At 38.9% G+C, this 19015-nt stretch overlaps 1 protein-coding gene across 43 annotated transcripts in view; it reads left to right on the plus strand.

Annotated features, from left to right (window-relative positions):
- Window positions 1-19015, plus strand: part of SOX5 (SRY-box transcription factor 5) — a 723931-nt gene that overhangs the window by 583693 nt on the left and 121223 nt on the right. The window lies entirely within an intron of this gene.

A 19015-nucleotide genomic window follows, 5' to 3' on the forward strand; every position in this document is an offset into this window, starting at 1 on the left:
GTTCAAAATAACATCTCACATCAGTCAGACTCAGAGGCACTAGGAGACATTTCAAAATAAACTTTATATCTATCTATCTATCTAGAGGCAAAGATTCAATTTAACAGACAAATCACTGTGTGGCATCACATTGGCTCTGAAAACGAGAACATCATTATAAGGGTCACCAGTTGCAAAATGACTCCGATTGCTGCATAATTCGAGAGCATTTATTGTAGGGTCTCACCCCCCAGAACAAACCTAAATTTGAAAATTCACAACTGCATATCATTCTGGTGATGTCTCTAAATTGGGGGTTTTCACCCCTGTTGGCCAAGCAATATTTGGTTTATATAGCACGTGACATCCTGAAACATCCCAAAGAGATTGAAGTTCTAAGCCAAATTATGATCTCATTTATTTCCTCTTTGGTTTTATGGAATATGTTTGGGATTGCCTGGCATTAACTAAAATCACAAATTTGTTATTAGGGTTATTTAGGAGTTGCTGTGCTTTTCAGTGATACACAGCATGAATAGAAGAGGGAACTTTTTTTGGTACATGTTTGTTGGTGATACTATTTGGTGAAAGTTATATTACGAGATTTTGACCTGCAGGAGCTGAGGTGTGAGGCTACATTTTCTTGTACTGACTCTCTAATGACAGCAGTAACAGCCAACGTAGGGTTTGGTTGGTCCACTGGAGGTGGTAATGTTTCAGCTTGTCTTAGGAAGCATCATAGGAGTTAACCTGTTAGAGCCATCCCTGCAAACATTGAGTAGAAATACAAGCACATGTGATACTCAGAGCTGAGATAGGGTGTGGGTATTGACGTAAAATGGGAGAACAAGGAGATACAAGCAAGTAGTTTGTCATTTCCCAAACTGGAATTTGAACAGGAGATACATCGTGTTGACCTGCGTCCACTAGTAGTACTTAAACAAAAAACGTTCTCGTAACTGCCGCCAGGTTTGCACCTCTTGTCCTAGCAACATCGGGAGTGTTGATGTATAAGGACAATTATCTTTTGTTATGATGCTAGGCACTGCATCTGGACATCTAATTCTGCCCAGCTTGTTCTATCTAGAATGGTTGCTTTTCTAACCAAAGCAGTTACATTTGTGAGACAGGTTATGTTTGGCACTCCCAAAGTTGCTACCAGCCCCCATACCTATGTTATCAAGAGGGAGAAATTGGAGGATTATTTAGTTTCTGCTGGCAATGACTTGCTTTTCTGATTCATCTCTTGCCACGTTAAGTGGTCACGACTTCATTTTGATGGCTCATTCGAAATAGAGTGCTTCAAACTCTCTGCTGGAATAATGGCTTAAAATGATTCAGAGGGAAAAGTATGGTTCCACCTACTGAATCAACACCACTGTCTTCACCACCTTGGATTTTCCTCAGACATCTGGCATCCAAAAGCTGATGATGCCTTACCCTGCATAGTTTAGGAGACAAGATGAGCTCATCATTGGTGGTAATAGCATGCAAGAGGCCAGAGGAAATGGTTTTATTTTTGTTGTCCACTTTCTATCGATTATCTACTACTGAATTGTATCATATAAATTAAAGTGGAGGGCAATTACTTATGCTTGGTATTTGTAAGAAGAGTAAATGAAACAGTTTAATCACTTGAAGGGTAGTGATTGAAGGGGCAATGTGAGCAAAGCCTGACTTAGAAGTTTGGAGAAAGAGAGGGAAAGGTACAGTTGTCTCGTGGAAGTCTCTGTTGAGCAAAGATGAACTAGAGAGTTACAGATCTCATGCCAGCTGTCTGTATTTTGCATATTGTATTTAATACCTATTTAAGTTCAACTTCCACCTAAGAAAGTTAAATTAAATGTGTATTGGGTAAATAATTGTAAGGAGCCATTTCAGATTTTCTTTCAAATTGGTTTGAAAGATGCTTTGGAGAGGCTAAGAAGTATATGTCAGAGTTTCTTGTATTTAGAAGTTAAATAAAATAATTGAAGTTCCAAGATAAACATAATAAAGTTATAAAAACTAAAATGAAGACTTATATGAAAGGTAATAAAAATTAAATGGGACAAATTTAATTCACAGTCCTTGGAGTTTATAAATACTTGACACAGTGAGGAAACTAATTTAAAATTGTATGTATTACAAAATAGTTTTTATCAGGTTTGACTTCTTTGAAAGACGATAGTGATAGCGTTCAGCAAATTATTCTAAAGTTGAAACTTGGATAGTTTCAACAAAATTGTTCACAGATAGCAATTTAAAATGGATTTGGATAGACATGATAAAGAGATTTCTGTACATTTTTGTATGCTGTGAAAATTGTATACAAAGAAATAGATTAGGTAATGAAGTAAAGCATTTGAAAGTTACGAGTGCCAGAATTAGGTTAAATAGGTATCTTTATTTTATTCCCATGTATCTCTGTCATACATATTGAATAAAAAATGGTATCCTGGGGGAGCAGAATTACGTGATAATATAATTGTAGACTGTACTTACAAGAGGGAAAATTAAAATTATGTTGACAACCTTAATTTTGGCATTCCCTAATGTTTGAGTCTTTGACTTTTCATCCAAAGTAGCATTATTTTAACTGTGTTTCTATGTGGTTTTAATGGCCGTAAAAGCACATAATACTGATACACCAACCACCTAAGATGTGTTGTCAGTACGGCTTGAACCCTGAAATGCCAGCATGGGAGAAGTGCTGAATGTCACTTGAGTTACAGAAGAAATGCTATGTTCTCCTGGGCTAGCAGGATGGCTGTGGTGGATAGGAGCCCATACTATGAGGCCCCTCTCTTTCTGTATCTTGTTTCCTTTCTTCCTCCTTTTTTGTATTTTGGTCTCCATCAAAATAGAGAAGACTTTTTTTCTTCTATTGCTGTCCTCCTTGGAAAGAGAGATAGATTGTTTGAGTGCCTTTGTTGAATTTGGGCTGTCTATGTTGAAAATTGAGTTTGACTCTTTAAACACCCTCCATTTGCTCCCCCTTTTCTCCCTTGGTGGGACTGGGACCAGATCGGTTGTAATCACAAGTTGCCACTAATCAATTCTTTCTTCCTAATTTACCACACTCTTTATTGCTTTAGCAAGAAAACCAAGGCTGAAGGTACAAAATTCAAAGCCACAGATCTTTTAGTTAAGGAGTCTCTTGCTTTGAGTATGATGGAAGCCTGTTTAAGCATTTGTCTCTTTAAAGCTCTGTGTGGTGAGAATATGTTTTCTTATCTTTCACTATGCATGTAGAATCTTGTCTGTGGTTTAAGCATTACTGAGCTGCAGTGTGTCAGCGAGAGGGGCTTTTTTATGTACTGTCTGTAATGAGTTTTATGTTCTTAACATCCTTAAGAATCACGTATGTCTAAATTGAGCATCATTTCCAGTTTCTTTAACCCTGGAGTCCAAATTTGTCGTCCAGGAACAAGTAACCATATATTAAAGAGCTGCTTGATTATGTTCTCACCTTATACACAGAAGTAAGCTGCCTTATGCACGCACAGGCACATACTTTCATGCATGCATTTGGAATGCCACAATTCAGATATCAATTACAAACATGATTACTTTTCTGAACATTGATTTTTAATGTCTCTAAAGGATTTAAAGAGGAAGGAATAGAGATGTTTTCCATGTGGGGGCCACAGGTTATTAATACTTACCAAATTATAGCTGATCTTAGATATGAATTGTTCAAGGCTTTATGAATTCTTCAGCCCTGCTGACAGTTCCTCTTCAGCTGAAATCGTGGTAAATAGAGAGAACCCTTAGTTTAGATCAAGACGCTGATGATTGCAGTATTTCCCAGTGATGCAGACAGAGTGATGCATGCACTGGGAGATACAAAGTAAGCAGAAATGGACTCAAATTATTTGAAATTAGAAAACTTCGAGGAAATAAAACTTTCAAGATTCTTTCTTTTCCCCTTCTGTGATTCTTTGGATGACTCTATAGCTATAGACACCCCTATAAAAGTTGCCTCTGTTCTTCCACAGAACCCGGTTCTGGCAGCAGGTTTCCCTGATAGCTCCCCAGATACATGATAGATCCAGGAGTTTCTTTACCATTGTGTTAGAAAGTAAAGTTTTGGAGAGCTGATCTATTCTAGTGACTGGAATTAGAATTATGCTCTATTTCTCGTATTTCTTCTTTACTTGAGATGAAAGGCAGATTTGAAATGTTATTTTTCAAGAATTTTAGCTTTCTGTGTCATGAGTTTCAGGGTGTTATTTAAGTCTACTTCCCTTGTATTACTTCTTATTGCACAGTTAAGGATTCCTGTCTTTTGGGTACAATCAGAATAAATTCAAATAGTAATCAATTTACTGACATAGAATTCTGTATTCTATGTTACTAATATTCACACTTCTTATTTAAAAAGAAACGCATCCGGTTTAGGTGTTCTTCACATCCCCTCTGTGTATTGAGATGGATTTGTTGAAATCACAAGTTTGCTTTCTGTGTCTTTTGTGAGGGTTGTCTGAGCTCAGTATCCTCTTAGCAGAAACTCTTGCAAAGGCCCCATGGGAGGAAAATTGTCCATTGTGTTCTTTTGAAAGCCAGCTATCTTTTTTCCTGGAGCTGGGCTCAAGCAAGTTTATTCTTCCACTCAGGGATATCTTAGGAGGTTCCTGTCCTTTCTGGTGCCTAGGAAGCAGAGCTCAGATACGTATATTGTATTTGTTGCCATCATATAATCTGTGCAACTTCCCTGCAAATATAAAGAATTATGCTTTCCCCAGCTGTTCATTTGATAGGATTCTAGCCCTTCATTTAGAGAAAACTGTGCTTCTCCGATCCGCATTGTTTGAACCATGGCCTCCCTTCTATACCTATTGTTTGTTTTGTCTTTTTTTGTTGCGCGTAACAGGTGTTTCTTTCAGACAGCCAAGGCAGCAAGGCAAGGGCTTTCTTTATGGCAGATCTCTTGAGACTTTGATTAAACTCTTCTTTGTGATAAAAATGCCACTGCCTTTAAATGAATTGCACATGTAATCTGTAGTCGCACAAATGCCCTCCATCCCTCTGCCTTCATTGCTGAAGTCTGTCTCTCTTTTGGTATGGGTGTGTTTGCCTTTTCTCCTGTCTTTCGCCACAGAACTGATTCCTTTTTACCTTCCCGATACTGCACTCCCCTCAGAGCCTGGATGCAGCCATGGGAATGGTTTAAAAAGAGCAAACTGCTTCTGCATAAAGAGCTCCCTTTTTTTCTAGTGTTGCCTGTCGCTGCCTCCACAAATACCATCGTCGGACGGCTGTGAGAACCTTCCTCAGAGCTTCTCAAGGGGGAACCAAGGGTTAGAAACTAGGCGCTTTTCCTGCATCTGCTGGAGCAGGTCTCAGTCCAGTGGGTTATAGGTAGCACAGATATTTTCCTACCCGTCCTACTTTTTTCTTTCACACCTTCTCACCTGCTGTTGAGGAGGACCTAGTAAGCTGGGTTTCCTGGCTTAGGCCTGGGAATGCTTTGGGGAGGTCTGGTCAGTTGTGGCAAGAGCTTAGGCGTGTTGTAGGCAGAAGGTGTGTGTAAATCAGTACCCTGTGCTACCAACTTGTCTAACGTACATTTAATATTCTTCCTAGTTTTTGTTTAGAATAGGACTTGCACGCTCCCTGGTATGATCCTCTTGACTCTCTAGATGTTAAGACAGCCAGAGAAGCAATGCAAACCAAAGAGAGGCAAGAGGCTGGTACCATGTTTTTTAGTAGCTCAGTTGGCCCACGCTGCTCAGGTATGCTGATGGAGTATTGCTCACCTATAATGCATTATTTTCATGCCCTTCTGTTTATGCCAGGACATTTATTGGTTAGAAGCCCCAGGGGTGAATGGATACAAATATGCGTTAGTCAGAAGAGATGTAATGGATGTCCTGGGAGCTGTGCCAAACAATTAAGAATATAGGCGTAATGATTTACAGGGTAAGCAAAACCTCCAGAGAACGCTACATCTGTACAGGCTGCCCTGTGAATCTGCAAAAGTCGAATAACTTGCATCATTTCAATCTACCAGAGATAATGCATATCTAGGGAAGGAATTTGGATGGACTCTTGCTTTCAGTCTGAGACATACCTTCTGCCGATGACTTTCTGTTGCTTTGATCCGTTGTTAGAACTTCTCAAATGTCATCTGCAGTGCCTCTGAGATCCTCTCTGTGTAACGTGTGTTTTTCCTCCTGGTGCAGACCGACTGGCAGTTACAGTGGCAGGGGTATCAGTACAGCCTGGATGTGACACTAACATTGTGTCTATTTTAGTGCCTAACTTTGTGGCAGTGGCAGCATCTGTGGAAAATATGAAGATAACTGTCAGAAAGAGTGTTTGAAGGGCATTTAATTTAGAAACATTAACTCCCTCCCCATGCTGACATTTGCTTTAGCGTGCAGTAGTTAACAGTGGAAGATGGGACTTCAATAATGCTGTATAATATGGTTTCCTAAATTGGTTCTTCTCTTAAAATGCGTTGTCTGTTTTTGTTAGTGTTTAGCTACCTAGTGCAATAAACATAGTTCATTACATTGTTTAACTCAAAACCCATGAAGTTTTATTTTATTTTTTCTTAGCACATAGATGGCAGGGGCCTGAAATTCCCTCTTCTTGTACTAGTTTAAAACATTGTAAAATCGGAACATGAGCATTTAGAGACACGTTGTGCTGAAATAAATGGCCAAGATGCAGAAGAGACTAACATGATGTAGCAATTTTATCAAGTTCCACACAGCTCCTTCTCTGTACTAATTTTCTTTATGTTCAGGGAACATGAGCCACTGTTTTAATACATAAATACAAAAAAAAAAAGACTTTTAAAAAAGCCAGACTGTTCTGAAAGCAACCATTTCTTATGTTCAGGCATGCAAACTTCTCTCACAGGCAGCTCTTGTTAGAGTACGGGGGCATTTTCTAAGAGCCTCGCACCCGTTTTTCTTCCAGACGCCGTCTCCCCATTCCTTCAGGAGGTGCCCTTCTGTAGGAGGTTAAGCCTTCTTCCCACCAACGGGGACTTGGGGAGGCTCCCTTGGAAGCCTGTCATTGCTGTTCTTGGATTTCGCAAGACAGCGATGCTTCCCGAGACATGTGTGAAGTTCACCTGCCCAGAAAGACTGCTACTCAACAGCCTGCTTTAAGACGGCTTTGCATGCGAAAGACTGATTTTCTTCGTTTTGGGACTATCGCTCAATGGAAATGTCAGAAATATGGAAGGATAAATACCGAGTTACATTAAAAAGAGAAAAAAAAGCGCTCTGAAATTATCTCCTGGCTCCATGTTTTCCGAGGTTTTGCATTAGCGGGGACGAAGTCACGGTGTGTTGACACAGTCTAATGTGCAATGACATAATACCTGGAATATGGAGACAGCGAGAGGCGCAAAATCAAACTTATCTGAGTTTTCACAGGAAAAGAAGGGATTAAACTTTGCTGGTTAAAATATGGATTTTTTTTTTTTTTTTTAAATAAAAACTAGTTCGATTGAGATAAACCTACTCAGATCTAATTCTATCCAGTCCCTGGGAAAAGTGGGCCTTAAGATGTTGAGCCTATTTGCCCAATCCCTTTTTTTAGAAATAAAGATTAGGGTAGGAAGTTTGGTCCTTATCTCTAAGGTTCTTACTGCTTCAGAAGGAAACTGAAATACTTACATGAAGGACACTTTCTTGAACTCTTGATTTGTCTTCACTCAGATTATTTCAGAAAGCTCTGGCAATGTAGATTTCCCACAATGCTCGGCTATTTTTGTTTTACATATCTTAGAGCAGCTATGATAAATTGTTGTTACTGCCTATTAAATAGTAGAAAGAGATGTCAAAATACTCTAGTGTCTTAAAATTCAAATGTTACTGCACGTGCATGGAAACTTTGATCTGGAAGCATCATCCCCCAGTTCATACCTGCCAGGTGTGATTTTTCCCTGCCTTTTCATCCCTTGTGGTTACTTATAGTTCTGCAAAATAACATTCAATCACTAAGTTTTACTTGCATTTCACAGCCTATTTGCATGGATATTAGTATTACTCTATGATCCAGATTTTACGTAGCACCGTCATCACTGGCTCTTGGAATATTTTTTTTTTTTTCTTTTTCTTGCTTTCTTTTTTTTTAAAGCATCCTGTTTTTCAGACCAGGGGAATTGAGGACAGAGGGGAAGCAGCTTGCACATTGTTAGGCTGTAGCTCATTGCCAGAACCAGGAACAGAACCCAGATTGTCAGTCGTCTCCCATTGGGCCACAGTACAAAATGTGAACTCAAGTGCAGAGTTATCAGAGATTCAGGTTTTTATCTTCTGTCTCCGTTTTTACTGTTTTTCCTTAGAATTTCCCGTTTCAGTGACAGAAATCGAATACAGACTGCAGTGGTTGTGGGGTGAGAATGAGGCAGGGAAGCACGCAGAAAACAATCCCTATTAGTTTCAGAGTCAGATTTGTGTTGGTGCCATTCCACTGAATCACATCAGTAGAGTTTAATGGGGAAAATCTGATCTGATCTGATCCATCAGTAAAATGTGAGTGAATAAATGGTAAGAAGTTTGTGAGGGTCAATTTCTGTCCTCTTCCAGGTGAGGAAACAATTTTCCTTGCATTTTTAACATTTTCTGTGTTTAAATTTTTCTAGATCCATTCATTGTAACAAAGCCAAGACTTTGCCAGCACATACATTTCTTTTTCAAGCATCTCTTCATTCCATGAAAACTGCTTAAACAAATCAGAGTGTAAGGCACTTACCAGTCATTTTGCATGAACCCTCTCCTCACCTTGACCACTGTTAGGTTTTTATTCCATTCTGGCTGTGCTAAGCTGTGCTAAATGTCAGTGGGATGCCTGCCGGTGTTTTTTGTCCTGGATTGATCTGCTCCAACTCAGAGTGGTTCATTCACTGACTTGCTTTCTTTTCAGTTTCTGGATACTTAACCTGCTTTCATGCCAGTCTCAGGGCTCTGGTTACCTAAGGCCAGCTTGTTGTTATTAATAGGCAGGAATGGCTGTGCCTCAGGCCTGCTTTTCCCTTCTCTCCCCCTTCTTCTTCTGTTTTTCATTTAATGGCTTGCTAATAATGAAACCACAAAGGCAACAGTAGGGGCGGCATAAACACATGCTCACCTACGGGAGAGTTGCTGATGTTTTAGAATTAAAAAACAAAACAGGATTATTATGATAATAAAAGCCAAGACAGGTGCTGGGCACTTTGTTTATTTGCTGATTAAAACAGTCACAGTGTGACATCTTTTCATATAATAAACTAAAGAGGGAGGTGGATTATTGCATTGCCAAGGCTTTGAGTATACCTTTACAGAAAATATTTGCGGACCATCTGATTTTAAGGGTCACCGTATATCACTGCGTGCCAGGAATATACCTGTTTTGCAGGGTGGTGGGCAGAAAGTCAAATACTCAAAATAATTAGTCAGCTGCCAGAGCATTCATTTCCTTCTAATTTGGCATAGTCCCTTGTTAAGTCCCCAAGAAACAAGAGGGGGGACTGTCTAAATCTGTGCCTCTGCCATTGAATAGGATGTCAAGTAGCGGAGGCAAGACATATGTTGCCCTCCTTGTTTCTCCCATCTTCATAGTGAGATGCCCAGCTTCTGTTAGGCAATTGTGAGCCCTTATCCTTTCTTAAACCAATGTTAAGGTGTTTTGGATTGAGTTTTAAAAGTCCTTAATCCTGTTCATCCTCCTCTGAACATACTATGCTTGTATTTTCAAAAAAATGCTTTCCTGGATTTGTCTTTCCTATTTTTTTAATAAATCAGTTAGTTCATATCCAGTAGAATTTTATTTTGTGCAAACAGGTTTTAGCCATAAGTGCCCTCATTTTATGTCCTTTAGGCTCTTTACACTTGCATAAAGTTCTTGGCATAGCAGAAACTTTGCTATGTTGGGAATTCCATCTTTACACTTTTATGTGTGTGTGTCATATGAATTCTCTGCATTGTGCAATTAACAGTTTCTTCTCATGCCTGATGCTCTAAATCTGCAAATGCAGTAGGTAGATACTTTTTTCTTTGTCAGGCTGCTTCAGGCTAAACGTTTAGACTGCCACTCTGAGTTAATTAAACACCTATTTGAAGTTAAGCAGTCGAATGGCAAATAAAATAAAATAGTTGTTCCAGCCCTGTGGAATGGTTATTGAAGTTGACACAATACTTTCTGCTTTGTCCCTTTCTACTTTTCAGTCTCTCTACCTGCTCCATATGCTGCTTTTCTAGATAGGGACACAATATTTGACAGACAAGAAATTACCTTGAGCAAAGGGCACTAGCTGATGTTTCGGAAAGTATGCATGCAGAAAGAATGCTGATAGTCCTTGTCAAAGTTCTAAATTTTGCAAGTGAAAGAAACATACCCTTCTGTATGAGAACTGCATAATTTCATCTCTACCAACTACAACTAAAAATATTCATTAGAAAAGGCAGCCATAGATCCAGGTAAAACTGTTATCTGTAACTGTTAACCCTCCAGAATGAAAGAATATAGTGGGCTCTGCCTTTTTCCCCATTTGTTTCCAGTTTCCACAGTTTTTCTGATCTCCTGCTGCCATGGGAAATAGGTGTTCATAGGGTAGACAGCTCTTTTCAGACAGTAGCCTGTCTTGCTACTTGTAGAAGTATTGGGTTTTCTTAGGTAAAAATGCATTTCGCTGAATTTGTGCAGGAAACTGAGGGATTCAATATTTGTTGTAAAATGAGGTGATAAACAGGCTAAGGCATAAAAACTTGTTGCATTGATAAAACTTTTCATTTAAACTTTTTTTTCTTTTGGTAGTGAAAGGCTGAAACTTTTACCCATAAGCATCTTAAGTGTGAAGCCTTAGAAAGCGGGCAATTGTTACAGCACCCATTAAAAGCAGTAATAAAATCCTTTGTCTTTAGCAGGCATTGTTTTGGGAGAATAAATTTTGATAAGACAGGTGGTCAAGACAGAAACCTCTGGGAGTTTGTTACTTTCATGAACCTCCTTTGCATGCTCTTTACCTTCTCCTCAATATAGACATACAAGCATACTTCTCTGCATTTCTGGAGTTCACTTGTGTTACTTTACAACATATGCTGATTTTACTTAGCAACCTCATATACTATGAGAGGGATGAAAGTGCTCTTGGGCTTCAGAGGAAAAACAGGATGAGAATTAATTTCTTGTTCAGTTGGTGTCAGAAGCAGCTAGACATATGAAAGAAATTGGGATCTTCTTAGACTGCCTGTTTGATTTTAGAGGAGGCTTAGATGTTTACTGAAATTTCCAGCCTTTTGAGACTCACTCATGAGTGCTTTATTCATAGCTGCCACTGAAAAAAAGTATATGTCACCAACATAATACAGTTTTTTTGCAGCTGGGCTAACATCTCTATACTAAACATTTTGTGTGTGTACATGTGTAAGTCAGCATTGACAATTCAGCAAACCACTAGGACAGAAGTGGGTTTAACTGTACTAATTTTCAGGGTATATCCAGGTGTGGTTTGCTTAGTTTTTCCTTTGGTTATAGCATAATAAAACTATGGTCGGTTTTGTTCACATCTTTCTTGGATATAATAGTGCTGCTGAATACCTTCTTGCAGTGTTTATTTCCATCACAGAAGACTGGAAGAGGTGTGAATGATCTGAAGAAGACAAAATCAGTGGAGGGACCAATGTTTGTAACTTCTTTATCTACTGAATCCTGCAGGGAAAGTGTCTTCTTTTTGTACTACTGCTACTATATAATCCAGCTTGGCTGATTATTTGTACTTCTGCAGACAAGGTTTCAGCCAGCTCTCCCAAGCAGTTCTCCTTAGAAATGCAGCGGAGCAGGCTTTAAGTTAACGAGTACAAACTTGGATGTGAGTTTTGGATAAGTGCTTTCAGGTACACCTCCAAAGCCAATAAACCTCAGGAGAATGAATTTCATAGGATACTAGACAAGAAAACCCTGTTGTCCTCAGGTGTGTGTGTGCACATGCACACAACTCTGCAAAGGCAAAATTATTTTTAACTTCCCAGGACATCATTGAGTATAAGCATTGTTCTCATTGTACATATGGGAAGGTGAAGTTTGGAGGAGTTAGTCATCTTGTTTAAGTTAAAATATAGAAACCTGATTCTTGCAGCTAAGCAAGACAAGACCATGTCTTTCCTCAGACACAACCAACTGGAAGATCTAAATGATCTCTGAAGGAGCTATTTTACTTAAACAAAGACTGTAATTCTTTTTTGTCAAGCAATATGATCATACCGTGATGAGATGGAGTAAGGGTTAGAAAGCATAAGGCAGCAAAATATAAGAAAAATCCTCTTCTATTAGTTACATCATTGCTTTTTAATGACATTGTAAAGAATTCATGTATATTCCCTTTCTTCCTTGAAATACAGAGGATGGTTCAGATATTCTTTAATATTGTAATCCTATCCATGCCCAAGATACTGTTTACAGCACATTATATCCTCTGTAGAATCTCAGACCTTCTGAACTCTTAATTACTCAATGAGATTTAGATTTAAACCAATAGGATTGTGTACTGGATAAGATACCAGTTTAGTCCTGTCCTCACTCTATAATCAAAGTTTATATGGTACAGAGTTTATCCGAAAGTTGACGTGAGTTCTTTATCAAATTTAGATGGACTCTATAGGCTTAGCTGTCAAGCTTCAATATAGGGCACCAGTCTGTAATACCAGGTGTGTCTCCATGGCCAGCAAGTAAGAAAGGTGATAAATTAGTTGTGATTCAAGTGCCTTAATCTCTAGCTAGAGGGAACATCAATCTTGGACAGAGACACTAACCTCAAATGAACTCATTAGCTGTCTTCCCAAAGCTTCTCTGCTTCCTCTATTCTTTATTATTGGTAGCAACATCATCTTCCTCCCTATCAAGCAGATTCATGTTCCAAGAAACAATTTTGACTCCTTCCACTGTCTTCTGTCCCAAATCTTCTTAATTATTTTGGTATGGCATTTCTAAAATCTGACTTTTTCTTTTCTTCCACCTAAAACTTTCAACTACATCTTTGTCAATCTTATGACTTGATTGCCGAGTCTTCTGTTGTCATTACACTTCCATTGTCTCCCTGCTTCCCTGGCAGGACATTCCCCAAACACTTACCATCATCCCTTCACTTCTGTTGATATTATTGGACCCAACTCCTTCCTTCAGCCTAGGTGTTAGCTCCTTGTTCTCCATAACATGAAATTAAAGTTCAGTGTTGTTTCTCCAAGGTTCTTCACAGATCTGTCGCTCATATTCTTTCTCTTATAGTTCATTCTGATCCTGATCTGTTCTGTTGGTGATGCTCACCTCATTGTTTTGTTTGTTCTCTTTTCCTATCCTGTCTTACACTTTACTCCAAAGTGCCCCAAATGTGTAGTCACCTTTTGGTGTAGAATGTGTAGTCACGTTCTGGACCATTCCAGAATGGTCCAAGCCTCTGTATTGCCCAAATTTTTCCTCAAATTTTAATGCTGCTGTTACCTGCAGGCAATTAGCAAATCCATGAAATCTAGACTAGAGCCAAGCACAGCACCCTAAATAATCTTGGTAGACATTTACTCCTTTCTACCTTATCATGTTTCACACTTGTGGTATCTTTTCTTAAAAAAAAGATATACGAATGTGCAGGACTCTCTTTGACCATGCACAGTTGGATGCTGGACCTATGGAGTCCTTTGAATTTTCTCACAATATAACTAATAAATGATGACAGTAATAGAAAGATTCACTTAACTTCACTTACTTCCCTCTCTGAATTCACCTGGATTCTGAGGGTTAGTGTTTTTGTGTGACACAGCCTTGTATTAAAGAGCCTTGGCTGATACGGGGCATCAATGTGATCATGATAGTCACCTCCCATCAATTACTTGCTACTTTATTGCACGAATCCCTAAAGTTCTTCCTTCTTGTTAGATAATTATCCAAGTGAGCTCTGTCTACCTACTCATGGATCAGTTGTCCCTGTATGTTCAAGGCTTTTGACATTATTTAGGTTGAGGATTGCTATGAAATATGTACCCAAATTTGGTTTCGCAGCATTAGTTTCTCTCTGCATCCTCCTGTTTGCTCACTAAACTTTAAATTGCTACTAATGCCTGGACTCAGGGACCTGAGGAGCAAAGGAAGCTTCCTTTATCAGAAAAGATGTGAGTAAATTTAAACTTATTTGTCCCATCCAGGATGGGCCTCATCGAAAGTGCACTTTGAATTGTAGTCTATATCACACACAGCATTCGTTCCCCTTATGCCACAGAAAGCAAATAGTGGCAAAAGGCAAGCTGTAATAAAACCAAAAAGCACCTGATGTTATCTGTTCCCTCTTGGGAACTCCTGCAGCTTTCAGTACGTTTGTGTGCAGCTGAGTAGAAGAAAGGTAGCGGTGGGATTATTAGTGAAGAGAGCAGCTTAGGAGAGACATGAAAAGGGGACCGTTCTTATTCTGATTCCCTTTTTTCCCATGCAGTTAAAAAGAGAGAATCGTTTAAACATGCTTCTGTCAAACTCCTTTCATTGGTCTCTTTTTCTCAGCAAAGTTACCAGTGGTTTCATTCATAAGATGATCTTGAAGGTTGTTTCACTGTCACTGGGATATAGTTAAAGTATTTTGTAAAGGGTACCACTCAAGTGTAAAGATGCCTGGTAGGAAAAATAAGGCCCTTGCAGAAAAAGAGCAGCAGCCCATCAGATCTTGCTTTTTCAAACCAGGCAGGTTCCCCCATAGAAAGATTAATTACAGCCAGGTTTGGAAGACAGCCTTGCTGTGTTTTTTTTCTCCTAACATTAGAAAAGATAAAGGGGGTGATTAGTGTGCACAAAGCCTCTGATCAAACCAGCACTGAGGTTTGTGACAGGAGGTTCAAACACTTTATGGATCACTGGTGCTGACAGGTAGATCACACAAGCCTTAAACAGATGTTTAGTGAGAAGATGAATGTGTGAGATCTCAAACATGCAGGGCTCCTTTGCCTGGCCATAATAGCCTGTGAAGCATTAAAAACCTTCCATTTTTTTTTAAGCTCCCCCACTAAAAAGGGAAAAAGGAAAGTACTAACAACCTTGCATTAAATTTTGGAAATTTTTTTTTAATTGAAATTAAATATGGCCAGGTTCTTAAAGTTGTTAAACTTTTTCTTTAGGAAATGGAGGCTATTCTTTTGGGATGTATGACCACAATTTGCCCTCTCCATAAAACTGTTGCTGTGAGCCCATGAGTGTGCATGCGCTAACGAGGTGCATATGAGATGCTCAATTGGAATAGGGATATGTTCAAATTAATTTACAAAGGTCTTTGTACCAGAGAGCTTCAGAGACAGGGTGCTTTTTATGGGATATGCGTACTCTGTAGGATACACTACATCAGCACGATGACTTGAAAATACAGTAATTATGCAAGGCTTATTGAGCAAACTGTATTTACTAGACCTCTTTGAAACATTTTGAGTTGTTATGAAGGGAGGAAAATATTGCATCAGTGCCATTTATTATGAAAATTCAGAAGTTCTGGGCATGATTTTTAGTACCTTCTCCAGACAAATTATCTTTAGCCTTGCACTTTGTAATCACAGAATCCTGTCATTTGAAAGTGAAAATGTCCTGTGTGGGGGACAAGTGGAGACCCTCCCTATCTAGCAATATATTAAGACCTTGGCACAATGTCTGATGAATGTCAGACACCTGGAGGGATCTATTCAATTTAAAAATGGGCTCAAGCCAAAAAATTCAGAACCCAGTCTCAGATTTGAACACTCTGGAGTTCAAGGATTTTTTGGATAAAGCATTTAAGCCACTCTGTGTAAATAATGAAATTACAGAATTTGGTCTGGGCATGGGTTACAAGCTCCCCTAAAATCCAAGAGTATTCTTTAGGGTTTGGTTTAGTTGGTCTGGAAAGCCCTGATCCAGGGTTTGAAATCTTTGCCATCAACCTTGAAAGCAGTTGGTTCATAAGTGGGTTTTTTTTTTTATTTTTCCCCCATTTCCTGTTTTTTAGTTCTTTTTAAAGAAATGCAGAAGAAAAGGTGTTTGTAAGCAACTTCCCAAATTATTTTTTGCCATCCATGAGCGTAGGGCTGCCTGTTTGAATGTTTCCAAGAAAGTATTGTTCTTATGTGACAACAGGTCAGAAAGACTCTGCATTAATTACACTAACATATGGTTATTAACAGATTCTAGCTCAGGGAGCAATACTTTACAATGTTATCTTCCACATAGTCAGATGTTAGCCATATTGTCAGTGCTGGCAGCTATTGTTTCACTCATTTACTTCACAGAGCTAATTACTCCCTAATAATAACTTTACCTTGGAGTTTTTCACTTGCTTGTGCCAGCAAACCTGTTCACACTACATATGCTAATTATTGGCACTTATTCATTATGTTAAGATAGCTTTAAGTTCAAGCTGTGCAGCCTGGCTTTCGGTATGGAGCCAGCTGGCTGCAAAGTTCCACCTTTTTTTTTTCCTTTTTTTTTTTTTTTTTTTTTTAAACTAAAGTCATTAAAAGTTTTAATATGGGCCTATCTTGTTCTCTTTACAAGATTCAGTCTTTCAGGAATTCAGGCGCATAGTTGGTTACTCATGGACAATTGCAAGTTTATAAGGAGTTCCTGGTTTTCTTAAAATATTTCTCAGAGCTTGCAGTGAGGTCTTTTCTGTTAAGTGGATTGTAAATTCATTTGTAATTAGAACCACGAGGCCATTTACCAAAATGCATATTCATTTTCCTCCTTCCCCCACCCAATTCTAGCTCCTTGCCTACTTTATCACTGCTTATACTTTTCCACTGGGAGTTCCAAGGCCTTTTCAGTGCCTGGTGAGGATGCTCTCTATTGATTTTGTTTCTCTAGGCTCTCAATGTCCATGGGCCTAAACCTTCAATGAGCTTTGTATGGATGGATTCACTGATTTGTCCTGGGCTCAACGTAAGTACAGCAAATCAGATCATTCAGATTTGCAGCCTAAAACAGACAAATTTCATGGGATTTGGTCTATTACATCTTTCCAGAATTCTCAGTAATCCTTTTTCACACTCTAGAATAGTGCATATTCTCATAAAACCCAGAGAAATGTGGTGTCTTCTAAAGATAAAATACTGTCCTTGATTTGCATGAAGAATTTTATGAATACCAACTGAACATCTACATGGGAATCAAAGACAATTGATGGCTGATCCTGGTTAATGTTGTATATACTGTATGGGATGTTACAGTACTGACTGTTTCGGCTGTGACTCTTTAAGAGTCCTGTGTCAGATCATCGTCTAGTGTAAATCAGCATAAGTGTTTTTCCACTATCTGGTGAACTGGTCTGACATTTTGTGAAGTTCTTCAATAAATGATTTTTATCCAAGATAAGGTGAACCTATGTGAAATCCCATTCGTTTTTATCAGTAGAAAGAGGAGACTGAAATCTTCCATATGTAAGAAATTAGTCCGTATTGAAAAAACAAAATCTATTTCTGCCTCCCCATGAGCTAAAAGCTTTGAATTCTATAAACTTTTGAGCTACCCTGACATTACAAATAAAAGCTTTATTTTAAGTTGTGATCTAGCTAACTTTATTAGAAAAAATGCATGCAGAAAACTGCCATTTGGCCATCTTATCTTCTTGGTGTGCACATTAGGATTTCTCTCCATGCTAGTTGTAGTATCGAAGAAAACATGGATGAATTAAGTAAGATTATTTCATAATCAGGGAAGTCTTAATCTCTCCTCTCCTGTACACGTGTACTTCCTTCCAGTGTCAGTATGAACTGGTTTTGTATACCTCAGTGCAGAATTTGGCCGTAAAATAGGGGAGAAAAAGCAGGACACCTGAAACTGAAAGAAGATATTTACTTGAAATAAAAGTATTGTTTCCTGCAACATCCCATTTTACAGCCTCAGAGCGTTAGATTGGATTCCCTCCTGTGTTACTGCAGTTCTGCTTCAGTACAATTCCAGTGACATCAATAAACAGTTTGAATACAATTCATAGTAAAACTGAAGTAAACAGACTTTTAGTTGAGCCATAATAGATGATCTTTACAGACTTTTTTACTTGTGGTATTTCTTGGGCTAAAAAATCAGAGTATTGTTTAGTAAAAATACTATAACTGTGACTGTATATTATAATGTCCAGTCCATGTTATACAGAGGTCAGGGCTTGGGAGAGGAGGAGTTTATCCTATCCTGCAGTGATTTGGAGCTATGGAAACAAGTGATACACAGAAGGTGGAAGAGGAAAAACTCCAAATTCTGCTCATGGCACACAGCTCATGCAGTCAGTGGCTGCATTATATGAGTAAAGCACGTAGAGTAAATCTAGCAGTGGTTCACTAGGTCAGAAGTTGGTTTTCAGTTGGAAAGAAACTGCAGATGATTTCTAAAAGCTTGTTCTCAGCAGCGATCGTGGAGCTGACTGTTGGGTCTATTGTCTGGTGAAATTCCAGCTCACTTGAAACAAGGGGAGTATGGGGCGTTGTATCTACTAAACAGATCCTATTGAAATGAAAGAAACTGTCATTATGTTTAGAGAAGGTTTGAACCAAAACCTTCAAACTGTGGTACACCTTTCTTGGGAGTTGACCTTCACCTGTTTTTGTGAAAGACTGAGCCTAAATGCCAAATCTGAATTCATTGTGGAGATTTGGATTGAGGTTTAGACCTGTATTAAGAGAGCCTGGTATCACTGCTCAGACACCACTCAGTTTCTACCTCGGTGGCCTTCTGCTTTCTTGATAGACTTAAAACATTACCAAAATAGCCGTACCACCTAGCAACAAAATATTAATATTTTATGCAAGGAACTGAAGTGGGGCATGGCTGAAGAACCTGTGCTGGGACGCTGTTGTAGCATTACAGGGCTGTGGCTGGGAACCCTGGTTTTAAGAACAGTGGAAAGGGGAACCCGAAGAGCCTGTGTGGGCAGTTACATTGATCTTCAAGTTAGTTTTCCAGGATTAGGCATGGTGTTTCAGGCCAGGTAAATGAAGATAGAGGAAAGCCAATCATTTTGCCTTTTCCTTCCTAACTGCTCCTTCTAAGTGCCTAAATTGAAATTTATATTTCCATACCCTTCCTATAACTAGAAGTTTGGCAACTAGTTATTGAATCCACTGGA

This window comes from Mycteria americana, chromosome 1 (assembly GCF_035582795.1).
Source record: "Mycteria americana isolate JAX WOST 10 ecotype Jacksonville Zoo and Gardens chromosome 1, USCA_MyAme_1.0, whole genome shotgun sequence".
Lineage (NCBI taxonomy): Eukaryota > Metazoa > Chordata > Aves > Ciconiiformes > Ciconiidae > Mycteria > Mycteria americana.